This window comes from Microcebus murinus, chromosome 14 (assembly GCF_040939455.1).
Source record: "Microcebus murinus isolate Inina chromosome 14, M.murinus_Inina_mat1.0, whole genome shotgun sequence".
NCBI lineage: Eukaryota > Metazoa > Chordata > Mammalia > Primates > Cheirogaleidae > Microcebus > Microcebus murinus.
In genome coordinates this window covers 60,377,797-60,405,721 of record NC_134117.1, presented here as the reverse complement: position 1 = coordinate 60,405,721, position 27,925 = coordinate 60,377,797, and the positions used below count along the sequence as shown (strand labels likewise).

Here is a 27,925-nt window from a genome sequence, read left to right as displayed (position 1 = left end):
GCACGGAAAAAACCTAGGTCCATGATGATCATGTTGAACCATAAATTAACTAACTCTAGAGCTGCTGTATCTTTGGACTTTTTGTTATGTGAGGTAATAATTCCTCTGATTGGTTTAGAAAACAATCAAAATAACTATTACTTGTAGCTAGCAAAAAAAACAACAACAAAAAAACAAAAACCCTGAGTAAAGAATCATTGTAAGGTTCATATTACATAAATATGAAGATTGAAACTGCCAGTTTTTAAGATGTTAGTGATTATTGTTTTTCACTAATGTAAGCTGAATTGGAAATTTATATTATGTTCTTTCATTATTGCTGTCTTTGTCCATAACTTGTATGGACCTGACATTTTAGTTGTTTAGAAAAACTAGTAATTTTAATCTTTTGTTTGGTATGATTTAGGTTGACCTGACATTTTAATAAATCTGGCTGCTAGGAATGATTAAACAAACATTTTATTTGTTGAAATATGCACATTTTCTTCATGAAATTGGTTTTCTTTTTTATCTGTGGCTTGTCTTGCCAAAGCTTATGAAGCACATGTTTTTGATACCAGTGTTACATTTTTAATTAATATTTTAGATGCAAAAGGTGACAGTTTAAAAGATTGTTTTGTTAGTGGGTTACTCTTAAAAGCAAGCCGCATTTGGTTTTATTTTACAATAGAATTTAATCTTACATGTTTTTTGTTAAAGTAATGTTACCAAAAAATCTCTTATTGAACTATTTGTGGTGAGCTTTTTAAGGATGTTTAAGATTTCACATGCAGTTTAACTGATCACAGATGAAGTTGTAAATTAATACCGCATGAGTGTATTTGACTGCAGGGCATTGTTTGTGAATCAAAACTGCTTTGTTCCTGTAAACTGTGAAAGGGGTTTTAAGCATATGGATTAAAATTGCATGGTGATACCAAAGTACTTATGAAAAGACACTGTAGTTGGATCATTTAAAATGTGCTAAAATATTATGAACAGCCATAAAATGTAATAATTCCCTTAAGCTTTTAAGAGTTGTAAGATTTAGTTTTATTTCTTTGTTGGATTTAACCACCTTACTAAGAAATTGTTTTGTTGCTTTTAAAGTTGTGCATAGTAATGAGAATAACCATTGATATAGTATGATGATGAGAACAGCTGAAGTTTTCCAGAAAACATGTATTTTTGCAGAAGTGTTCATGGTTGTGCCAAATATATACATGAATTTTTTTTCTAGTTTTCATATTCCCTTACCAGAACCTTTAAAATAAACAATTGTTCACTGATATCTTCTAGTATAAGATTATTAAATGAGCATTATTTGAAATCAGATTTTTGTGCTGTTATTTTTGTTTTACAATATATGAAAATCACCGATTGTAGAATGTAATTTTCTGGCCATGACAAGCTCTCAAGTATCTATTCAAAAAATATCAGAGAGTAGTCAGGGACTTGTTCTGGAAAACAGCATTCTGGAAAAAAGTTCTAATTTATTAAAGCAAAAGCAAGCTTCAGTTAGCCTTTAGTAACTGAAAGGCACACATTGTATCAGGCTAAGGAAAGATTGTTGGGAGGGTGTTGGAGTTTTCATCTGTGTCATTCTTTTGGACTTCTGTCAGTTCTTCAAAAATTTTGTTACCTATTTTACAAATATTCTATTTTCTGCTATTTTATTAGTTCTCATGTAGATGATATTTCTAGCATCAGTTTTCACACTTCTTGAACTCCTATAACTACCTTTATCACCATTCCATTTGAGCAGCCCTCTTTTATGATATGAACATTCTGAACCTAGTTTCTACCTGTAACTGCTTTAAACAAAAACATCTATGTCAGCTTCCTGTTTAGCTTCTTCCTGGTTTTACTTTGTTCTCTTTATCCAGCATGAATAGCATGGTCAGATTTTCAGCTACATCTTCCCATTGCTCTCAATTCTCTTTTCCTTTGGACTCTGCCGGTTTTAAACCTGGGTCAATTTAATCGTGTGCCTTGCTTCTTGACTGGTTATTGCAATAAACTTATTTTGTCATACTAGACGTTTTCAACCATCTTTGATCCTCACTTTTTAAACCTTCAAAGCAGGTTGTTCACCAGCTCTCATTACCATCTAGAGTGGCTCTCAACTATTACTTCTCTTAATACTTTCATGTTTGATGCTGTCATCTTCTTCTCTTGCATAATTGCTATATATAGTCCTCTTCTCTCTGGCTGCATTTCTACAGTTGCTCCCTCTTTCCAGTTTTCTATCCCAGTGAAGGATTGGGTCCCCTTTCACCTACCTCCCCATTCCCCACCCCTACTACCACATAAATTAACAAAATCTCCCTTTGGTATTAATTCTCAACTGAGGTGCCAGATCTTCTCAGAAGGTGTACTTGGTTTTAAAAACACCCTGTAAGTGATTCTCTTCCTTCCTTCTGAGGTCCTAAAGAGTCTTTTGCAGGATTTCCTCAAATCCATCTTTTATAATGCTATAGGAGTCCTCTTTTTGAAGCATTGATTTATTCATTTTACAAATGTATAATGACTTATTTTTTACCAAGTACTGGACTAGCTACGAGGTTAGAAAATGCTAAGGTGCTTGCTTTTTAGAAAAATATTAATTATATAGTACAGCTATCATTTACTGGGACATTTATTAAGTGCTATATACTTTAACAGTCCTTTAGTATAGATGTTATTAGTCACTGTATAGATGAGCAGAATCTCAGAGATTTCTGAGTATTCACTTGGTAATCCAATAAGCAAGTTATAAGAATTATATAAGATTTTTATAAGAATTATTATAAGAATTTTGTTAAATACTTGAAAGGGACCTCTGAGAGCATAGAAGAAGGATATCTAGAGTTGGAAGATTAGCAGTTAGAATAGGCTTCACAGAGAACATAATGTCTTAAGCTGAGTATTTAAAGACAAGTAGAAACTTAGAAAAAATGATAGATGGGTATGTGTGTGGCATGGTTATGCTTGTGAATAGTCTTTGCAAAAGTATAGAAACACAGCCAGGTGGGGTGGCTCACACCAGTAATCCTAACACTTTTGGAGGCCCAGGTAGGAGGTTCACTTGAACCAAGGAGATTGAGGTCACAGTGAGCTATCATGACACCATGGTACTATAGTCTGGGCAACAAAGCAAGACCCTGTCTCAAGAAAGAAAGACTCGTTAGACTGTTGGAATAGCCCAAATAAGAAATAGGGAGGCCCTGAAACATGTCACTGAGATTGAAGAGGAGAGAAGTGGAATTGAAGGCTATCTTGGAGGTGTAATCAACAGGCTTAGTGGTTTAAAAAGCGAGAGGAATGATTTCTCAGGTTATAGTCAGGTTGGGAGGGTGGTTGTCAATTGGAGATGTTAATGATAATACATAGTTAATAATGTAGGGCTCTGCATAAATATTTGTGTACACTACTTCCTAAATGGTCTTCCAGTTTTTTAAATACCTTGGCCTCCTGTGGGCATTTAGGTCTTTTAATTTATCAAGGCTTTACTCAATGCCCATGGGCCCAGGAACATTCTCAGTCCTAAAAGAGGGAACACAGTGGAAGTTCTAAGACTTGCCTATCTAGTTGAATCTCTTTACTTTAAACAGCTTCTGAACTTCCAGTTTTCACATTCTCCAGTACTGAAAACAAACTGATAATCTTGTTAGACACAACAGATTGTCAAGCAAGGAATCATTCATCCTGATTTATAGACCATGATATTTGAAGTTAACTTGCCCAAGGATAGAAATATGGTTCATTATATAGTCAAAGGCCAGTCAACTTCAGACCTCAGAGCTACCATTTATGCGTTGTGGCAAGTGATTTGTTTGTATTATCACATTTAATGCTCACAAAAATATTATCATGAAATAGTTACCATTATTATCTCTGTTTTGCAGAGGAGAAAACAGGCATAGAGACCTGCTCATGGTCACATATCTAGGAATTGAATTGAAAAGGCGAGATTTGAATCTAGGTGGTCCCATTTATCTTGAAGCTCAAGATAGAGATCTCAGCTAGAGTTATATATTTATGAATTATCAACATATACATGGGAGTGGCTGGATATGATTACTCGAGATAAATCTCTTGGGTAAGAAGACAAAAGCTAGAGTTTAAAGAAATCCACATTAATGGGCTGGCCAGAAAAACAAGTAATAAAGGGAAATTGAGCATTAATCATTAAAGTGGAAGACGTTATGTCCTGTCAGCTAGAGTAGGAGTATAAATGGCAAAAGAATCAGTGTTATTGACTGACTGGAAGAGAAAAAATATAAAAAAATATATTTTTATCCTGTATAAATATATTTTGTATAAAACTGGAGTGCAAGATTATTTGCATTGACATAAAGTTATTAGATTTAGAAATATTATTTATAAATACTTTTTAAAAAAACTTATAACTTCAAATACCATGTTATATGTCTATTTACATGCAGAAACCTGGGGCATAGACAGTATGGCTATTTTAAGAATTATTAGACATAAATATAAAGCATATTTGAAATATTTGTAAATTAATGGAGAATAAAATTTAATGTACAAATTTTGGTTTACATTATTTTGGGGGTAATCATAAAATAAAATTCAATATTGAAATTGTTATATCAACCTATAGTACCATGAAACACGACTGATAGAAAATATATGAAAATGAAACAAAATGATTGCTTATTGGAATCTTAAATGGTATTTTTAGTAGAGATCATGTGCGCATATGTGTTATGGTTAGAAAAAAGTGACCATAAGCTTTTAAAAGTTAACTATAGAGTCATTTATCTTTTTTTTTTTTATTTTATTTTTTTATTTTTTCTTTTTTGCCAAACAAGTCAGTTGTCTGATAGAGTCATTTATCTTAAAGTCTTATTTTTTTTTTTTGCCAAAATTTATTAACTAATAAAGTATTTCAGTGAAGTTGAGCTACGGTAGAGGTATCTCTTTACATACCTTTGGAATGGAACCTTGATAACTATTTACTATAGTAGAAAATCGCATCTAAAATGGGTAACGTTGTACTTTGCATTTCTTTCTTAATATTCATGGAAGGTTTTTTGCCTTAAATTATTTTCAGAGATTATTTATATGAAAAATAAGTAATGTTGTTTTATAATCTTGTATTGCAGCTGATTTAGGGAGTGGGTGGATACTTTGAAAATTGTCAATAGATAGGAAATTAAAATATCAGAATAAAGCAGCTCACTTCAGAATTTATTCTTAACATTGTTGAATTGAGCCATAGTGTTTGTGGCGTAAAGCCTAAATTAAGTTTTTTTTTCCCTAAGACAGAGTCTCACTCCATTGCCTGGGCTAGAGTGCCCTGCCATCAGCCTAGCTCACAGCAACCTCAAATTCCTGGGCTCAGGCAATCCTTCTGCCTAAGCCTTCCAAGTAGCTGGGACTACGGGCATGCGCCACCATGCCCGGCTAATATTTCCTACATATTTTTAGTTGTCCAGCTAGTTTTTTTCTATTTTTTTAGTAGTGATGGGGTCTCGCTCTTGCTCAGGCTGGTCTCAAACTCCTGAGCTCAAAGGATCCACATGCTGCCTCCCAGAGTGCTAGGATTACAGGCGTGAGCCACCACGCCCAGCCCTGAATTGTTATTGCTACTCAAACAAACATCACACCAAAAAAAATTTTTTTTAGCTGTATAAACAAACACATTCATTGAAGTCTTTCTTATGGCTTCTTCCAGGAACTACATTTTTTATATAACACTCTGCTTTAAACATAGGAAGTATTTGATAAATATCTGCTGAATTGGACTAAATAAGCTTTTCACCTCTCAAAACTCTGGGAAGATTAGGCTTAAGCAAAGATATCCTTTGAACCATAATGAAAGTTAAAAGTACTTAGAAATGTATCGTTATTTTAAAAGTAGCATGTTTCTTTCTGACTTTGAGTGTTATGCTTTTTGTTGAAAATTTGGAAAATACATAAAAATAAAATAAAAAATATGAAGATCATCAGTAATTTCGCCATGAATATAACGCTCATATTACCATTTTGTATTCCCTTCCAACCAATTTTTCTTTTAAAAGTTGTACTACATTTTTTAAAGAGATGACTGTGCAGGAAAATTGCTATCAATTTACTTTCTTAAATTTGTGCTTTTCAAAAATGTTGGCTCAGAAGTGAACTACCATGTTGATGAATTTTTCTTTCTTAAGGTAACCAAAAAAAAAAAAGAGAAAGAAAATTCTCCTTTGTGGAAAAAGAAGAGAAGATAGAATGTATGATGTCATAGTATACCTGAAAATTCGTATATTTCTGTAGCCCTGTGAACAATTACTCTTTCTTAAAATAGTATTTTTACACTGTATTAGGAATCCTTGTTACAATTCACGGGAAATCTCACCAGCACTATCTTAGGTTAAAAAAGAAATTTAGTAACCCAAATCACTAAACTACACACATGCACACATGTAAGTGTTCAGTGGTGCTTTAGGGATGACTAAATCTAACGACTCAAAGCTGTCAGATTTTTTTCTTTAATTCTTTCCTCTGTCTATGTTAGCTTCACTTTATCAGCCTGCGTCTTTATACTCTTCCTTTTTTACTCTGGTTTACTATGTCTGTAGTGGTCTTGGGATAGTTTTTTATTGTTCATTTGAAAAAACTATCTGTACTTCTGGTTAACTAGTAATTTCAGATATTGTTTCTATATTTTAATTATATGCAAAATAAACATCCAGAAAAAAATAGTTTGATTTAATATTTAAGATTTAAGATATTTCCTTATTCTTCCTCTAAAGGGTAATCTCAAATGAAATAACTGCGAATGGATTCTGATTTGTTCATTGGCTGAAAAAGTCTTCCAATTTACTACAGGGGCCAGTAGATTTTGGTATTTATGACCAGTATTCATATATTAAGATATTAAGTGATTTTATGAAAGAGGCAAGTGCTTTACCTAAAGAATGAGAAAAAAATTTATTTCATTTTTTGTGATTTGTGAGGTTTTCTCCCTTTTTGCTGAATGTTTGAAAAAGAAAAAACAACTTTACATTGTTTAAGCTTTTTCTTCTTGCTGATCACCTAGTGTGCTAGTTGTGTTTTTTATGGTGACCCTTTAAGATGACTCTTATAGAGCAAAGAAAGACACTGAATTTTCTAACGTTGTAGAAGAGGTTATATTTAGCTGTTGGTATTTCAAGTTGGAACATTTCATTCTACTTTGCCTTTAGTTAATGAGTCATCTGAAGAAAATGGGCCGCCTCTTGCTTTAGGAAGAGTCTGTAGCAAATAATAATAATAAGTTAAGCGCTGTGGGAGATTTTCTGCCAAGTAACAAACTTAAAATGGAACATGTTTTGTAATTCATTTTTTCACCCATATGTAAAATACACACTAAAGGATATAGAAGCATTTTGCTCATTATTGTCTTCACCTGATGAAAACAAACAAAAAAATAATAACCTTGATGAAATATATAACAAAAAGAAAGCATTTTTTACCAAGGCATTGTTTAAGTTATTATGAGTTATAGACAGGTAGGAAGCCAGCATAAACTCTGAAATTCTTTTATGTGTAGGATGTACAGCAGTGGTTAAATCTTAATGATAATTGTCAGTAACTTGGGAAAGTATTGTGATTATTGGAATATTGATATTTTTCAAATATTTTTATATTACAGGTGATTTTTTTATAATTTTCTTTGCTATCTCATATCTACTTATATGATAGCTTTACAATATTAGAAATTCTTTGAGGGGTAGTTGGGGGGAGATATGATTCTAATTTTGGCCACTTTTATATATGTCACAATGATCGCATGCTTCAATTTTTTTATATGCATGATATTTTGTTGCTCATGACTTTTCTTGCAGGAATCAAGGGAAATAGAATGGAACAAAGAAAAGTATGTCATACTGGAAAACAGGAACTTTTAAGGCCCTAGAGTTCAGCTTTTAAATTCACGATGTCTTTTTTCAAGTAAACTTGCCAGGTTTCCCTGGGACACAGAATGACTACATTACTAGAACCATGAACTGTGGGATTATTTTTTCTTTTTCTTTTTTTCAGATTTATTTATATAGCTGTGTATGTATCTGTCTGTCTGTCTGTCATGAAACTATTAGGAGCTTAGTACTGTCTGCTGTACCAAGAATACCAGTCCTTTACTCATTTTCTGCATTTACAAAGATGATAAGGAATATACTAGAGGGGAATTTGAGTCTTTTGGTTCTGCCATAGAAGAGTACATTTTGTTTTTCCCTGAACGTGGCAATCAGTGTATAGGCCAGTTTCTGCCATGAGAAGATGACACCTGTTGTCAAGTCTGTATGCTTTTTGTGTGTCAAGGAATCATTTCTTTGCATTGAAGTAGAATGGGTCTTCTGGCATAGCATTCTGTGTCTTTAATCATAGCAATATTGGAATATTGGAGTCAGTCATGCCTGAAAGATTGATTTGTTCTTTGAGCATTTATTTAATGAATATGCTTTTTTTTTTTTTTTTTGAGAAAGGGTCTGTTGCCTGGGCTAAAGTGCAGCAGTGTCATCATAGATCATTGCAATCTCAAACTCCTGGGCTCAAAGGATCCTCCTACCTCAGCCTCCCAAGTAGAGAGGACAACAGGCATGCAATTCCACCTTTAGCTAATTTTTCTATTTTTTGTTGAACAGGGTCTCACTCTTGCTCAGGCTGGTCTCATACTTGTGGCCTCAAGCAATTCTTGCACCCCAGCCTCCTAAAGTGCTAGAATCACAGGTGTGAGCTACCACGCCTGGGCCTGTGCTTGTATTTTTGATATCCTAAACTCAGTGTGTCCAAAAGTGAACTCCTAATTTTTGCCTCAAAGCCTGCCTATTCTACTTGCAGCCTTCTCTATTTCACTTGATAGCAACTTTATCCTGCTAGTTGTTCAAGATATAAACTTTAGAGTCTTTCTTGATTCCCCTCTGTCTCTCATATCTCACATCCTACAGGAAATCCTATTGACATCCTACTGGATATATTGTGAAATATACCCTGAAATCTAATGACTTGTACCATCTCTACCACTAAAGTCATCTGTCCCCCTCCCCTTTTATGCCACCATCATCCTTTGCCTCAATGATTGCAATAGTTTCTCTCCTTCCACCCTTGTCACTTTTATTATATTCTTGGCATAGCAGACAAGTTGATGTTCTAAAAATGTAAGCCAGATATTGATACTCATAAATAAAAATGAGTAAGGTATAAAAATGGTAAAGGAAATATTATTTATAGGTGAAATGATTATATTTCTGCAAAACCAAAAATATAAACTGAAAAATAATTAGAAACAAGAACATTTAGGCCGGGCGCGGTGGCTCACGCCTGTAATCCTAGAACTCTGGGAGGCCGAGGCGGGCGGATTGCTCGAGGTCAGGAGTTCAGAACCAGCCTGAGCAAGACCCCGTCTCTACTAAAAATAGAAAGAAATTAATTGGACAACTAAAAATATATATACAAAAAATTAGCCGGGCATGGTGGCACATGCCTGTAGTCCTAGCTACTTGGGAGGCTGAGACAGGAGGATCGCCTGAGCCCAGGAGTTTGAGGTTGCTGTCAGCTAGGCTGACGCCATGGCACTCACTCTAGCCTGGGCAACAAAGTGAGACTCTGTCTCAAAAAAAGAAAAAAAAAAAGTCCATTTATACAGTGGGTGGTTATAAAATTAATATACAAAAATATGTTTTTAAATTTTTTTATATATATGAAAAGCCACAAATTGTAAATGAACAGCAATATAAACAGAATACAGCAAAATATCAAGAGACTAGTTCCAGTGGGGTTTATTCCAAAATGAAAGAATTGTTCAAAATTAGAGTATCTCTTAATATAATTTACCATGCTTCTCAGGGAGTATCTGTTGTTTACTCATTGACTCCATATGCACTAAGCCAGTGAACTTCTCTGCTATCTGGTTACTGAACCACATCTTCTCCAATGAGGTCTGATCCTTTACAAGTTTTTTCTTTTGTTGGATATTCTTCAGTCAGCCCTGGGGGGTACCATATGGAGCTTTCTTATATCTTATAATTATTCTTTTATCACAGTTAAAATAATTCTTTGTTAAACTTCCCCTGTTTAACTTACTGTGTTTTATATCTTTTGATTAGACACAGACCAGTGCACTATATTAGTAGATTTTTGTAGAAATTTTTATATAATTATTTCCCCAGATGCTAGAAAAGCATTTGACAGCATTCAATATTCATTCTTCTTTTATTAACTTTTTATGAATTGAATTATAACACACATAGAAAAGTATACAAATCATAAGTATACACTGAAAGAATAACCTCAAAGTAAACACACTTGTTTAACTACCATCCAGTTCTAGAAATAGAACTTGGCCAGTGGCCCAGAACTACCCCCTGACCCGCTCCTTCTTCCCCAAAGGTATCTCTATCCTGACTTCTGACACCAGAGATTAGCTTGGCTGTTTTTGAACTTTAAGTAAATGGAATCATATAGTGTGTATTTTTTGTCTTTGGTTTCTTTAGCTCATCTTTGCTTGTAAGATTTATCCACATTGTTGCATGTAGTACTGCCTTGTTCATTTTCTTCCCTGTGTCCTATTTCATTGTTTGAATTCATCTCAATTTATTTTTATATTCTACCATTAATGGATAGTTGGTTTGTTTCTAGTTTGGCTGTATTACAAGTAATGTTGGTATATGAACATTCTTATATGTGTCTCTCAGTGCTCATGTGCACACATTTGGAATTATATGTAGGAATGGAAATACTGGATCACTGAATATGCTTTTTTTAAACTTTATATGATACTAACAAAAATTTTCCAAAATGTTATATTTTCATTAGCAAGACTGCGACAGTTCATTTGTTTCACTGTTGTTTTCAATCTTTTTTTTTTTTTAATACCTTTTATCTATACTGGTAGGTGAGTTGAAGTGGGTGAATAGTGGTATCTCATTGTAGTTTTTATTTTATTTTCCTGACCATGACCTCTAATAAAATTAAGCATTTTAAAAAAAATTATTTATTAACTATTTGAATATATTTCTTTATGAAATACATGCTTAAGATTTTTGTACAGTTCTTTATTTGGTGTTTAATAATTTGTGATCAATTCATAGAAAATCTGTATGCTCAGGTTATGATTTTTTTTGGTTGGCATATGACTTCTCTGACTTGCTTTTTTATTCTCTGCATGGTATTTTTGATGAACAGACGTTCTTATTTTAAGGTGATCCCTCTTTTTAGTGTTCCTTTCTTTTTCTTCTCTCTGGAAGATTTTTCCTATGGTTGGTGTTATTTTTTCCTAAGTATTTGTACATTTTGTCTATACATTAAAATGTGTTAGCATCCCATTGTTTATAGTACCTTTTAGTGATTTTAAAATATATGTATATGATCTGTAGTGCTATATCTTTTTTTATTCTTGATAACGATTATTTGTGCCTTCTTTATAAGGGTTCATCAATTTTATTAGCCTCTTCAAAGAACGAACTTTGGCTTTGTTTTTCTTCTGTAGAACATGTATGTTTTCTGTTTCTACATATTCAGCTCTCTTTGTTTCCTTTTTTCTGCTTTGGCTTTCATTTGAAAGTTTTTTTTATATTCTTGAGATGGATGCTTGACCATATAAAAATACATTAATTATTTATTGATTGATTGAGACAGAGTCTTGCTCTGTTGCCCAGGCTGGAGTGCAGTGAGACAGACATAGCTTGCTGTAGCCTTGAACTCCTGGGCTCAAGCAATCCTCCCGCCTAAGCCTCCTCAGTGCCTGGGACTACAGGTGTGCACAATCATACCAGCCTAATTTTGTAATTTTTTTGTAGAGATGAAGGTGGGGGTGTGTGTCTCACTGTATTGCTCCGGCTGGTCTGTAACTCCTGGTCTCAAGCAATCCTCCTTCCTTGGCCTCCCAATGTGCTGGGATTACAATCTGTTCAGAAATCATGAGGCATAATAATGATATGATCAACTGTGAATGTATTACCTGGTATTTTTCAGTTAGCAGTTCCAAAAGGATTACTGACTTTACCTTCTGATTGCTAATATCTCAGTAAAAACACCATATACTCATGATTATTTTATAATTGAGCCCTACTCTTTATTTTTAAAGCTTCCTTTTATGGAGTATTTTTGTCTCTTGGCACTTTGCTTCTGATTCTGAATTATAGTTGCCCCTTTTAAAAAAAAAAGCCTGTTTATATTCAGTGGGATTAAAAACACACTTCCAGTTTTAGAGCTGATTTATTATCTACCCTTCAGGCTATTCTTTAATATGGAGCTCTTAAGAATGAATATCTTAAGATATTCCCCAGATGTTTTAAACTTTGGCAAACTTGTGGTTTTCTTTATTGGAATCTTTGTTTGTAGTATTTGGAAGATGAAAGAAAATATCTCCTCAGTATCTAAACACTTTTCATATTGGTTTTAATGTCTTTTGCTGGAAAAGCATGTGTAAAATAAAACTTCCATACTGATCAGTTTTCAAAATCCTTGCTTTTAAAAGGTAATAGCAAAATGAGAATTGCATTAACAGTGCTGTAAAAATAATATTGTGTGTGGTATATATTTTTGAAGTTAGTATTTGTTTTATATAGCTGTAACATTTGGATAATTGCTTAATGGGTTATTTAATAGATTTTGTTATTCATTATTTAGTACAGTGGGGATTGAGAATGCTTTGTATCAAGTGTTTTCCAAAATATTGGAAAGTATGAATTTAAAATTTTAAAGATGTCACTCATTTAGTTATTTTTTTAAATGGTAACCTCATTGAAAATTCTTTGCAAAATAAGTTATTTCTCCACAATTATAAAAATAATTGGTAACATTTGTTGAGGGGTTGCTATGTTTAAGGTAAATGAAACCAAAGAGTAAAGTAGTACACTACACACACACACACACACACACACACACACACACACACACACACACACACTTACTTGGTGGAGCAAGTGGGAATACCTTATTTAATCTTAGTTGTTTAGAAATAAGTTTGATTTTTTTTTTCTTAGCAGGTAATACCAAATCTGTGTGTTAGTCTAAAATTTATGTCTTTATAGTTAAATGTCTCTCCAAAAACAATGTTCTACATCCTTGTTTTTCTGAATTCTTTTGACATCTCTTGGATACCCAAGTCCTTGATATAAAATAGTCCTTGATATAAAATATTTGCATACAGCCTATGTACATCCTCCCATATACTTGAAATCATTTGTAGATTACTTATATTTAATTAATACCTAATGCAATGTAAATGATATGTAAATAGTTGTTATACTGTATTGTTTAAGGAATAATGACAAGGGAAAAAACTTTGTATATGTTCCTTACATTTGCAATATTTTTCCTCCCAAATATTTTTGATTTGTAGTTGGTAAATCCATGGATGTGGAACCCACGGATTCCACAAGTCCAGCTATACTTGCGCCATGTCATACAATTAGATGAATGGGAACTTAAAACCAAGTCTGTCTGACATAAGAGCCTTTGCTTTTAACCATTGAGAAAGACTGCCTACCCTGACTAGTGATATGAAATTATATATCGATATTAAATTGGTCTTATATGTCCTGAGTAAGGAATTTGGCCATATTAGGTATTCCTTTTTTCCTTCTTGAAATCTCACTCTCTCTTGGCTTTTTCATTCAGGTGACTGATTCTCTGCCTCTTTGCTGATAACTTCTCTTTCTTTTTGGTATTCCCTCAAGTTCCACCCTTTGGGTTCTTCTGTTGTGCCTGGGCATGGGTTGTTTTTTGTTTGTTTGTTTGTTTATCCCCCTTGGGGTTTCTGAGCTTCTTGAATCTGTAGGAGTATGTCTTTAGTTAAATTTGGGAATTTATCTCATGAGTTTTAAATTTTTAGCTATTGAATTTTTAAGTTCCAAATTTTTATTTATTCTTCTTTTTATCTTTTATTTCTTTGCAGAATCTTTCATTATTTTTTAGATGTTTCAAGACGCCTAGTATTTTGGGGTTTCATGAAGCTTTCTTTTTCAGTTTTCTGTGCAAAGAACTGCAGCTTAATTTTCTCAGCTCTGCCACACACTTATGACTGCACCCATGTCTGGTGCTAAGTACTAGGCAGATACAGAGATAATCGTCTAAGTTTAAACCTATTCAGTGCATTTTTAATTGACCTATCAAATTATTCAGTTCTAGGTGTTTATTTTATCTTTTTAAAAAGCAATTTCAATTCTCTGATGAAATCCTTCATTCTTTCATATAATTTATACATCCTTTCCTTTGCTTCCTTGAAAACATTAATCATAGTTATTTTTTTTTTTTTTTTTGAGACAGAGTCTCGCTTTGTTGCCTAGGCTAGAGTGAGTGCCGTGGCATCAGCCTAGCTCACAGCAACCTCAAACTCCTGGGCTCAAGCGATCCTTCTGTCTCAGCCTCCCATGTAGCTGGGACTACAGGCATGAGCCACCATGCCCGGCTAATTTTTTCTATATATATTAGTTGGCCAATTAGTTTCTTTCTATTTATAGTAGAGACGGGGTCTCGCTCTTGCTCAGGCTGGTTTTGAACTCCCGATCTCGAGCAATCCGCCCGCCTCGGCCTCCCAGAGAGCTAGGATTACAGGCGTGAGCCACCGCGCCCGGCCATAGTTATTTTTTTATCATAGTTATTTTTTTTTTTTTTGAGACAGAGTCTCGCTTTGTTGTCCAGGCTAGAGTGAGTGCCATGGCGTCAGCCTAGCTCACAGCAACCTCAAACTCCTGGGCTCAAGCGATCCTCTGCCTCAGCCTCCCGAGTAGCTGGGACTACAGGCATGCGCCACCATGCCCGGCTAATTTTTTATATATATATATCAGTTGGCCAATTAATTTCTTTCTATTTATAGTAGAGACGGGGTCTCGCTCTTGCTCAGGCTGGTTTCGAACTCCTGACCTTGAGCAATCCTCCTGCCTCGGCCTCCCAGAGAGCTAGGATTACAGGCGTGAGCCACCACGCCCGGCTATCATAGTTATTTTGAAGTGTCTGAGTTTTTTCTGAATCTTTTTCTCTTGTCTTGACTCTTTTTTTTTTTTTTTTTTAGTCCAATTATTTTACCTCTTGGTATAACTTTCAGTTGTTTATTGTTTACCAGACACTGTTTATATAAGAACTGTTGATCCTTCAAATTGTGTCTTCTACCAGAGTATTGATCCCTTGCTTTATGAAGCTGATATGGCGTGAGGGGAGGGCTGACCATCTTAAGAAAATCAAGGATTAAGCTAGGACAAAGTTGATTTTCATTTTTTATAGTTTGCCTCTATTCCCAGGGCCTGAATCTCTATGACTTCTAATTGAGACCAGTTGGTTTTTGTCTCATATGCTCTGAAACAGTCCACCAGAAGGAGGGTACCAAACTGACAAAGGTTCCAGCTTAATTTGAGGTTTGCAGCTTTATCTTTATCTTTCTGCCTTCAAAGTTTGGTATTTATCTCAAAGGGGAAACTGACCTTTTGTTTGAGGCTTTCAGGTTCCAGTGTTATTACTTCATCCTTATGTAACTGTCAAAGACTCTATTGTTTTCCCCTCTTGCCCTCCAGCCCATCCCTGTCTTCTGCTAAGCCCAAAGTCTGAATTTTCAGGTTCTAGATATCACCAACATGGGTATATGCTCACCCCTACACCCCAGAGGGAAAATGCCTGTGGATCCTTGGTTTTTATCCTCCACTCCTTCTAGGGCTTTCATTTCTTGCCTATTATATTTTTAGTTCCCCTTTTCTTCTCCTGTCTTTTTGTTTTGTAAGCTTTGCCAGATTTGGAGAATGTTCTGCTTTTGAGACTATTTTGGTTAACCTTCTTAACTTACCATTCAGTTTCAGAATTAAGCAAATGTGTTCTGGGGCCAACGAGTTGTGTGTTTGAGGTTTGGGAAATATCAAATTTGTCTATCTTCATGCTACTGGCTGCAAATGTGGGCAGGTGGGACAAAAAGCTGCCAGTTCTGGCTTGCCCTCTGCAAACACTTCTCACCTCTCTGGAAATTTATCCAGTTTGTCTTTGTTGCTTCCATAGCTCTTTGGCACCATTAATAATATGACTTATGGTTTATATGGCTTTTCTAGGTGTTGTCAGTAGGAATGTTGGCTGTGATGTACCATATGCTACTCAGAATCGGAAGTTCCATATGTTATGTTTTGATAAGAGATTTAAATGTTTGAGTGTTTCTGATGAGTGCTATTTTTTAAAGTTTGGTAGAGAGAAATGATTAGTTATTGCTTGGCTACTTTCTCCTCTCCATATTTGTTACATATGTTTCTAGAATTTTTCTATGATCAGAGAAACTGAGGCCCAGTTATAAACCATGAACTCGCTGATAGAAATACCAGCTGAAAGCAAACCAGTAAGTGGGAGGTATAAGTTGTGTTTTAGAACCGCTTGTGATGACACTCTAGGTTTACCAGAAGACTACCCATCTCATTGTGAGAACCACTGTCTTGCAGTATTTTTCTTTTCCTTACATATGACTTTTCGTTATGTGGTTTAAAACTAAATGTTGGGGGCATGGGCAATATAAGTAACCTTAACACTTGTACCCCCATGATACGCTAAAATAAAAAAATAAATAAAAAAATAAAACAATAAAAATGTCAAAAAATTTGCTATTTAATTAAAGTTATAAATACGTTTAGTGAAATTTTGTTATGTTTTTATAATGATAGAATCCTAATATATCTATACATAGCATGCATCTTAATTTAGGAATAATTCATTTTATTTTGATCATCTATTCTTATATACAAAGTGCTTTTCAATGGCGTATTTGATTATGTCAAGTGCAAAAAATTTCATCTTCAGAGTTATAAATGGGAATAATTAAACTTGAAAACATTTTAGAATTGAATAAGGGTTTATCTAAGTAAGACATGCTTAAAACTGCTTTCTTATCAAAGAAAATAAAATTAGAGGTTAGAGAAATACCCATAAATTACAATCCTTATGAAGTAATAACTTAACCTTAGTTTTCAATGACTGTTACTTTTTCCATCTTTTAAAAATATGCTTAAATATAAACACATGTGGCAAATGTTCTTTTGGCTTTTATCAAACTGACATTTAAGTGAATTTTTTCAACCTCACCAAACATTTGTGGTAAAAGATTTCAAAGCTTTGAATCTTAAAATTTGCCTATGGATTTACCCCCCCTGTGTTATTCTATTAACATTTGGTCTTAATAAGTATAACCTGTTTAGAATTACTTATGTTTTTCATTTATTATTTGTTTAGATGAGAAGTTTGAGAAAGAACTTTATCGGAAATCCTATTCGGTAGTTATAAATGCTTTCTTAAGGAAGTTACATTTTTGGAGTTTTACTGTAAAGATTTTAATCAAGCGTCTTATACCTCATATGTCTATCTGTGTGAAATATTAAAAATTGTTGATGTTGTTTCTATGCTATGGTGATGTGAGCACAATGCGAGGTCTTCTTTCTTCTTCTGATATAATGCTGTGTGCTCTCTTCCCCACTCCTACCCCCACAGTTGTAATGACACGCTGGCTGTTCTGTGAAAATGGAAAGCAATTGCCCTTAGATAGAACTAGAAGTTGTGAAGTGTAGTTTTGTGAACATTTTCCTTTTCAAAATTCTTATATCTTATTTATTAGTGATTTTATTCATATAGGAATAATTGACACTACATTAAAAGATTTAATCCTGAAATCTTTTTTATTTCAAGGAATATTTGTTTCATGTCAGATAAATAGAAAAATGACACATTAAAAATTAAAGATCTATTTCTATTCTTTCATTTCTTTTCTCTTCCTTTTTGTCTTCTTTACCTTTTATTTTTCTAGCTTTTTAGGATACATTTTCTGGTTGCATTCTAAAAATAATTAAGCCATAACTGCCTTTTATTTGAAAGTAATTCATGTAGTTTCAGGATACAAGGTGTTTTATGCTAGATATTCTTTATTTTATGTGGTATTAATGTGTCCTTAAGTATTGGGTGGATCTTCAGTCCTGAGTCTGCCACTTATTCCATCAAAAGCCACTTAAAGTGGGCTTGGAGGATAATGAATCTGAATTTTCTCATCCTTCACAAAACAAGGGACACAAATACAATCACATAATTTGTACATTCAGAAGTGCTAAGAGAGGGAACATATAAGTAGAGTCATATTTCAGTATTCTTACTGCTTCTTTAACTCTGTACATTTGGAGAACAGAGGTGGGGGAAGGCTTAAGAGATTGAAAAAGAGGAGAGGGGCATAGAAAATGTAGATCAAGAATAGACACCATCACTCCTGAGAAGAAGTAGTCCAATTTACAGGTCACAGACCTGTGTTTTGGATGGTGGGCAGGATCAGGCAGGCTGTCTTCCTAGTGCACCATCCCTAGTCCATTCCAGTTAGGGGCTTGTCCAGTAGAGAGTACCGAGCCCTGTTCTGGACCTCAGAGCCAAGAATCTCACTGTGGAAAAAGATATATATATATATATATATATACTAGAAAGGGAGAAGATAAGGAGTGGGAGAAGACAAAGGCAATGGCTGCATTATATTGGAATTAGACATCCTTACAAATTCATGTGTTCCAATGATTTCATAGATACAAACTTCATCTTCTTAAGGAGTTCCCCCACTGAGGTATCATAAGTGATAAAAGTGCATGATATATGCAACCAACTCCAAAATGATTTGGAAAAACTAAATATTTATTTATCTACAGAGAAAAGAATAAAAGATATATAAAATGTTAAAAATTGTTGAGTCTTGGTAAAAGGTGTACAGGTGTTAATTGTATTATTCCTTCAGCATGTCCACAAGATTAAAAGTATTTCAAAATCTGAAGTTTAAAAAATGAGTCACTAGAACTATTAAGTTTGAATCTTTACTTAGAAAATTAAGATAATGGTATTAATTTTGTCTCAAAGGATTATTTTGAGCTGCTTATGTATCTCTGTGTGTCCATGTGTATGTCTTTCTGTGTAGGTAGGTAGGTAGGTAAGCACATACATATCTACATATATAACAAAGGTCGATGTGAATGGGTGATTGCATGGATAGAGACGGTCCTTTGGAATTCCTTAATTGGTTCCCTAGGTATAGTATATATATTCTTCAAGAAGTGAGATTTATTAAGGTATGTTGAAGTAAAATTTACATACAATAAAATTTATACTTTTTATGTATAAAATTCTGTGAGTTTTGACGGACATACACAGTTTTGTAACCATCATCAAAATAGAAAATTTCCTTTGCTCCTAAGACTCATACTTCGTAGTTTGTCTTCTCTTCTCTCAGCCCCTGGCAGCCAATACTCTGATTTCTGTCCCTATAGTTTTGTCTTATTCAGAATGTAAGATAAATGGAATCATACCATATGTAGCCCTTTTATGTTTGGTTTCTTTCACATAGCATGATACTTTTGAGATTCATCCATGTTATTGAAGGTATTTTTTGTTTGTTTCTTTTTATCCCTTAGTAGTAGTATTCCTTGTCTGGATGTACCACAATTGGTTTATTTATTGATAGACATTTGGGTTGTTTCAAGTGTTTGGAGATAATTAATAAGGCTGTTACAAACATTCATATACCTGAGTTGTCAAGTAAATATATGTTTAATTTTTGAAGAAATTGCCAAATTGTTTTCCAAAGGAGCTATACTGTTTTGCAGTTTCATCAGCAGTGTCTGAGAGTTTCAGTTGTTACACTGCCTTGTCAGCAATTAGTATTGTCAGTACAGTACTTGGAATTGTAATCTTTTTAAAAATCCATTCTAATGTATCTCCTTGTGTTTTATTTTGGGTTTCCTTTGTGCCTGATAATACTGAGCTCTATGCTTATTTGCTATCTATAATTGCTTTTTTCCTTTTTTTGGAGACAGGGTCTTGCTTTGTTGCCTGGGCTAGAGTGCAGTGGCATCATCATAGCTCACTGCAACCTGAAACTCCTGGGCTCAAGAGATCCTCCTACCTCAGCCTCCCGAGTAGCTGGGACTAGAAGCACACTCCACCAAGCACAGCTAATTTTTCTATTTTCTGTAGAGACGGGATCTCGTTCTTATTCATCCTGGTCTTGTACTACTGGCCTAAAGCAATCCTCTCACCATAACCTTCCAAAGTAGGAGGATTACAGGCTTGAGCCACAACACCAGGCCTTGCTATCTATATTTCTTTTGGTAACATTTTTATTAATCGTTTTACCCCATTTTTTATTGAATTGCATTCTCATTATTGAGTTTTGAGAGTTCTTTATATATTCTTTTCAAAGTCAACATTTATAGCAAATATTAAAATGTCTTTAGTAATAGATATATTTTTGAAATATAATAGTTGATCAATCATGTTTAAATTAGAAATTAGGAATAAATCTTTAGGACCAGTAGTTACTATACTGTTACCATGACATATTTAGGCTGAACATAGATTGCCAGACTTGTTAGGAATTAACTTTATGTAATATGAAAAATATCATACCTTGGTTAGTCACTTAGGTTTTTAAGGAATGTCAGAAAATATGAAGTTTATATTTTTAATATTTTCTATTAAATTTCTCACATTTATATTTAATAGTTATTATATTAGCATCTCCCAACAAACATTGTTCTCCTTACTTTTCATATACTTGATTTTATTTACTTTTGTGTGCTGATTATTCATTATTCTTTTTTTTTTTTTTTTGAGACAGAGTCTCGCTTTGTTGCCCAGGCTAGAGTGAGTGCCGTGGCGTCAGCCTGACTCACAGAAACCTCAATCTCCTGGGCTCAGCGATCCTACTGCCTCAGCCTCCCGAGTAGCTGGGACTACAGGCATGCGCCACCATGCCCGGCTAATTTTTTGTATATATATTTTTAGTTGGTCAATTAATTTCTTTCTATTTTTGGTAGAGACGGGGTCTCGCTCAGGCTGGTTTCGAACTCCTGACCTTGAGCGATCCGCCCGCCTCGGCCTCCCAAAGTGCTAGGATTACAGGCGTGAGCCACCGCGCCCGGCCTATTCATTATTCTTGAGGGCTAAATTTTCTATTAAGTTAAATAGGCATGTTACAACAGATGTAGTATTATTTAGTCTCTTATGTTTCTGTATCTCACTTATTAAAAATCATTAGAATCATTTATTTTTTCTTTGCTCTAACTTTATAATGTGGAAACTAGTTGGAAGTCTTATGAAATGATCTGTATATTTTAATGACAAGCAACAAAATCTAACTATTCTCTCTTCAATATAACATCATAATTCTCTTCCTTCAAATTGTTCAGTTCATGAACTTTTGTATAACCTATCTGTCCCTGTTGTAGTTAGTATAATAATTATTGCTTTTGAAAAGGTGAATTTCTCTGTTATATACCATCCTGCATTTATTTGCAATAATACTTGTGCCTTGATTTCAATGCCAAAAGGGCTTTTATTGTAAATGATGGATTGTGTTAGCTTGCCTATGTTTACTTTGGTCATTTAGTCACTGCCCAGCTGTTCCACAATTAAAAGCTCTTGCTGCTGGCAGTAGGAAGCTAATGATCATCAGCATTATTTTTATTTTTACCAGAAGTTAATGCTGTCTTTGTTTTAGTAGACTTTAAATTTCTACATTGAATCATTTCATTTGATGCCTTTTCTTGTATACAATGCCACTGTAAAGTAGTATAATATCTCAAGAGATTTAATACTAAACCAGGATCAAAAGACCAGTATTTAGTCACAGCTTTTCCTACCACATTATTCATTATTCTTTGAAAGCTTCTTCACTTCCTTGTACTATGCTTTTCTTCTTAAAAGCAAAGCAGATTTATAGCTATCATGTTAATTATCTAGCAGTTATCAGTTCTTTATGAAATATTTCATGATATGTGATATGAGAGTGGAAAGAAAGCATTACTTAGAATTTAAATTCTCCTATGTACTGTCAGAACAGGTATTAAAACTTTTGTTGAAGGTATGGTATTGTTTTTGTTTTTGTCCATAAAGTTAGTCCTCAAGAAATTCTAAATTACATTCCTGTGACATTAGTTTTTATTTAAAAGTGTTCTTAAATAAAAATGTTTTTGTTATAAAATGAATATAAGTACATCATCAAATTGTAAAAAACATAAGGAAAAGGCTTATATAATAAAAGGCTGTGTGTATGTCAATTTCTATTAATTTTGGTCATTTTCTATTAATTTTTAAAGGAAAAAAATACTGGTCACATTGAATTTTTATACTATGATAATTTCATTGAACACTAAGTATAAGGACATCCCATGTTATATTTCAGCTTTCATAAGCTGCACTTTGTACATTTTTGTTCTTTTGACTTTATCTTAATTTGCTTCTTATTTTTAATGTCATTTTCATATATTTGTTTAATGCATTTATTCACTATATTATTTATATTTTATAAGCTGTCATTACTTGTAACAATGCAACATATAAGTAATTATAATATTACAAGTTTAATTTTTTTCAATGATAATTACCATTATTTACTTAATTTCTTTTATTTTTGGTTGTTCATGTTGTTTTTAGTTTTATTATATAGGATGGGCAGCTTTTCATGTAGCATTTTTTTATGATTTGGATTACTTCGCTAGGATAGAGTCCCCCAAATAGAATTTTATGATAACAGAGTATGAACATTTTTGTGACATATTTTATTTTTCTTTTGTATGAGCATTTATTTTTGATAAAGATAATATCCCTTTTCCTATTAAGCATTTCTTTTCCTTTATATTTTACTTAAATTTTTTATCTGTTCAGTTTTACTTTTAGATAGAAAAGCTTCAATTTTTATTTTGGAAACTCACTGTGTCTCACTATGTCTGGGTCTCACTATGTTGCCCAGGCTGGCTTGAAAGTCATGGGCTCAAGTGATCCTCTTTCCTCAGCCTCCCTAGCAACAGGCACACAGATGTACACCACCACTCTGGGCAATTCCATTTTCTATACAGCTTCGAAAATGATCTTTTTCAATGCAAATTTTTCATATAATCAAATTTGTTCTTATTCTTTGTTTGCTTCTATCAATAGGAAACTATTATCCAGGAGTTAGAATTCAAGTTCTCTCTTGCATTTTATATACATAACATTCCTTTGGAGTTTTTTAAATATCATAATTGCTATGTATTAATACTTTATTAATTTGGGCTTTGGAAATAGGTTGTTAATAGGAAAATCGATCAGACACTGTCCTTTAATTCTGCCAGTCTTTTGATTGAGGTGTTTGTATGTCCACTCCATTCAGACAAAGAAGCTCAACTAAAAGGAGAAAGTAAGAATCAGGAGAAAGAATCAATCTATAAAATACTAAAATACTTCACTCCTTATAGAAAGTCACATAAGGAAAATATGTAGACATTTCCTATAAAATGTAAAGATACGATAAACTCTTTTATCCCTAAACAATTTAGAAAATAGTTAAGATTTATACATAATTATTTCTCTGTATAATCTTAGTTTGAAGTTTATTAATATTTTAGCCTAAACTTTTCCTTTTCTTTCATTAGAGATACATGGTCCTTTCTGTTTTCCAGTGGGTGCATTGATACTTTTTTATACAGACAAGTTAGACTAATTACTCATGGGTAAACAAAAAATTTTGTATCAGCGAGAAAAGTACACAGAGAAAACCAAGATATGACGTAGGTGCCCAATCCATGTAAGAAATTAAAGGAAACAAATCTTGTTACAGTACAATCAGTTTCCTGAAGAGAAATGTTTCTTGTTTTGTTAGTCAACTATTTAGGAGTCTCCTTTGCTCCTTATGATTTTCTTTTCTCATGTATTCTCTTTCCTAACACCATCCAACTGGTCATCCAAACTAGAAATCTCAGAATAATCATCCCTCTTCCCCTTTTCCACTTCTAGTTATTAATCACATCCTGTGTCATCAACTTCAGAATGATTCTTGGGTTTGATCCTTTTTCTCTATCCCTTTAGCTCAGTATTTTATCCTCTTTGGTCTGAGTTATTCTAAAGGCAGACAATCTGCCTATTTTTACCCTGTGCTCCAAACAGTGCTATCACAATAAAAAAAAATATATGCTTTTCACACTATTACTAAACAGATTTTAATAATTTCTAGTAAGTTTTGAAACAATGTCTGAACTTACTAGCCTAGCAGTTAACTTTGCTGGTTTTTACTACTTTGATTTTAACTTATATTTAGTATGTGTTTAACCTGTTTTTTTGACTATGTCATGTTTTTTGTTTTACCCTCTGCCCTGAATATTTTTTCTTCCTTAACTGTCAAATTTTAGTTCAAATGTTAAAGTTTCCCTGTCTCCTTCTTTCAGATTCACTTACGTCTCTGCTGTGTGCTTTTTATTCAGTTTTATTTTATATATAATTTTTTTGAATAACTGTGTGGAAGATTGCTATGTTCTTCTTTTATTATAAAATGAAGTTGATTTTTAATTTTTTTTAAATTATGAAACAATTTATATGCTTATTGCACAAATAAAACAAATATATAAAAGATATATATTGCTCCTGACTTGGAGATAACCACTGTTAGCACTTAGGTTGTATTCTTCTAGGTTCTTTTCAGGAGAAATGTATATTGGGTAATTTTGTTTGCACAAGAAAAGGGATTATATTGTGCATATGTTGTTGTAATTTAACATTCTAAATTGACATGATAATGGAATATTATCAATATTAGTAGACATAAATCTTTAACATTTAAAAAAGTTTAACTCTTTTTTTTTTTTTCAATTTAGCTTAATTTTAATAAAATGTTTCCCCAAGCATTTTGACCAGGTACCCAGGTTGAAATTATGAACATTGACAGTGTCCATTTATATAACCACACTTGAAGTTGTTTTAAGTACTTAACCATTTTCTAATATTAGCCTATTTTCTACACTGCTTATTCACATGTATGCCCATTAACAAATGGAATGTCTGTTACATTTATTCGTTTGTGAGTGTTTCTGGAAAACTGCAGTATGTGTGAAGACCAATTTCCATGCTGGCATTGCATGCACCCAAATATTAATAATGCACAGAGGCACAGAATTAGAAGCAACAAGAGAGCATATTCAAACACTAGCACGCCCCATTCCCCTTTTTATTGCTTGTTTTGCTTAGTACTTCTTAAAACAAAAATATGAAATCTCGAATTCAACGTTCAACTGCCAAAGAAAGAATAACAGCAGGGCACATACTTAGGGCTCGAATGAAATTGTAAGCACTAGCTGGCGCAAAACAGTAGACATTGGTTTATATTTACATATATATGACCTTATTATCTAAAACTTCTCAACCAGGGCCTTCCAAAAAAATTGATAACTCACATCAACATGATTTAGGTTGAAATATACACAAGAAGTAACAATGTGTTCGTTGGGAATTTAGGAACTCCAGATCACCCAAGTGTACTAAGCAACTATGCTACATTTCTGCTGCAGTAAGTTATTTTAAACAACTATACCTAGGACTGTTCTTGGTTTCCTCCAGCAAAATGTATAGGGTACAAACCAGAAAGCATGCCAGCCAGTTAAGGGTTTAAATAACGCATGATTTTTATTCTCTTGCTCTGAAAGTGTGTATAGAGAAAAAAAAAAATTAAACCAAGGAAAATAAGATATTTATGGGCCTCTTGTGCTTTTAAAAAGGAAAAAAAAAAGTACCCACTAATTTCCTCTGATATAGCAGGCTTAGTGGTCCTCTATTTTGAAACGTTCTTAAGAACTGTCTTCATAAAGTAGGAGGAAGAGGGAAAACGCCCACTATCCCTTCCCAGAATTTAAATAGTGGGCAGTAGACATTCTTTATACCCAAAAACTATGGCAGCAGTTCAAATGTGACCAAGGTAAATGTAGAATGAAGATGTTCTAAACACAGCTAGGACTCAGCAAATCTAACACACTAAAATCATATGATTATATTTTGGAAGAAAATGCACAAAAACTAAATAGAAATTTTGAGATTTTCATTGGATGGTAATCTTAATGCTATTAAATTCACAAATATGCTAATTTAAATACCCAATCCTATTTATCTAAAACACACATTACAAACATACAAATATCTATTCTCTCCACATGTCAGCGCCCATTCATATCAGGGTTTGGAAATGGGGAGAATAGATTCCCCTTAAATTGCAAGTCAGCAGGTGTTTCTTTACAGTTAACTTTAGCAAAATTCATACAAAATAGTAATTAACAATGATCTTCTTTACTTGTTAACTCACAAGGAAACACCTTCAAAACTGCATTTTGTTAAAGTTTCTGTACTAAAATGTAGAAAAACTGAACTACACAAATATTGAAAAGTTAAAAATTCCTTAATTTTTTATTCCTGGTACCACTACCACAATTTACAGGGCAATATACCTGATGTAATGAAAAGAAAAAGAAAAAGACAAAGCTACAACAGATAAAAGACCTCAGGAATGTACATCTAATTGACACTACATTGCATTAATCGATAGCTGCACTTTTTGCAAACTGTGGCTATGACAGTCCTGAACAAGAAGGGTTTCCTGTTTAAACTGCAGTAACTTTTCTGACTATGGATCATCGTTCCTTCTGTGGCAGATTTTTACAGATCCTCTAATGCATTTGGGACGACTGTCTCAAAGTAACCTGCAGCTTTCCTGACAACTCCTCGCTCTCCTGCTAAGAACTGTAGCCCTTTTCTGCTGTTTTTAGAACCTTCTGCTACCATATCCACCATTTCCACCACCAGATCCATAACCACCACCATATGGACTGCCCGAGCTTCTTCCACCAAAACTGCCCCCTTTCATGGGTCCATAATTTGATTGCTGTTGTCCACTATAATTTCCAAAATCATTATAGTTCCCACCACCACCATAGTTACCACCTCCAAAATTTCCTCCTTCATTGTAACCATCATATCCTCCTCCACCACCGCCATATCCACCACCTTGGTTTCCATATCCTGGTCCACCACCATAGCCCCCTCTACTACTATAACCAGGACCACCGCCATAGTTGCCACCATCACCTCCAAATCCATTGTATCCACCATCACCTCCTCCATAACTACCTCTGCTGCCACCACCTCCACCACCATAGCCTCCTCTTCCACCAAAGTTTCCACGACGGCCAAAATTACCTCCACCACCTCCAAAGTTTCCTCCACGACCCATAAAGTTGCCAGATCCACGTCCCCGACCTCTTTGCGATCCAGCAGACTGCATCTCTTGTTTTGAAAGGGCCTTTTTCACTTCACAATTATGCCCATTAATAGTGTGGTATTTCTGAACAATTTTATCAACAGTATCATGATCATCGAAAGTTACAAAAGCAAATCCTCTCTTTTTTCCACTCTGCCTGTCTTCTATAACTTCTATGGTTTCAATCTTTCCATACTTTTCAAAGTAGTCTCTCAAATTATATTCTTCTGTATCTTCTTTAATACCACCAACAAAAATTTTCTTCACTGTTAGATGGGCACCAGGCTTTACAGAATCCTCTCTAGAAACAGCTCTCTTTGGTTCCACAACACGCCCATCACCCTTGTGTGGTCAAGCACACATTGCTGCATCCACCTCTTCAACACAAGAGTAAGTCACAAAACCAAAGCCCCTAGAACGTTTTGTTTGGGGGTCTCTCATTACCACACAATCTGTGAGTGTGCCCCATTTCTCAAAATGTTCTCTTAAGCTATCATCTGTAGTTTCAAAACTCAGACCATCAATAAACAGTTTTCTCAACTGCTCTGGTTCCTTTGGATCATGGCCCTCCTCCCCCTGGCGGTGGCGGCGGCCAGAGTCGGGCTGGGGGCGACCGGATGGCGGTTTTACCTCCATTTTGAGACCCAAAAAAGTTTAACTCTTTAGTAAAAGCAATACATACAACAGTAAATCAAGGTGAAAAATTAAACACTTCTAAGACTTTTAGTTTGGACCTGCCCTGCCATTCATCAGGATTTATCAGACGAAAATTTAGAACAAAACTAAATTTGCCCATTACCAACCACTGTTATTTATTTTCTAAGCATGTTGTGCTGGGAGTACTAGTCTCTGCACTAAGACGAGAAAAGGGGAGGAAAAAAATTGTCATTATTCACAAATGATGATTATATATGGCAAGAACACAGATAATTCATTGGGATT

At 34.0% G+C, this 27,925-nt stretch overlaps 1 protein-coding gene and 1 pseudogene across 2 annotated transcripts in view; one reads left to right on the top strand and one right to left on the bottom strand.

Moving 5' to 3' along the window:
- Positions 1-27,925, top strand: part of ADK (adenosine kinase) — a 519,384-nt gene that overhangs the window by 117,372 nt on the left and 374,087 nt on the right. The window lies entirely within an intron of this gene.
- LOC105868788 (heterogeneous nuclear ribonucleoprotein A3 pseudogene) lies at positions 26,458-27,634 on the bottom strand (annotated as a pseudogene).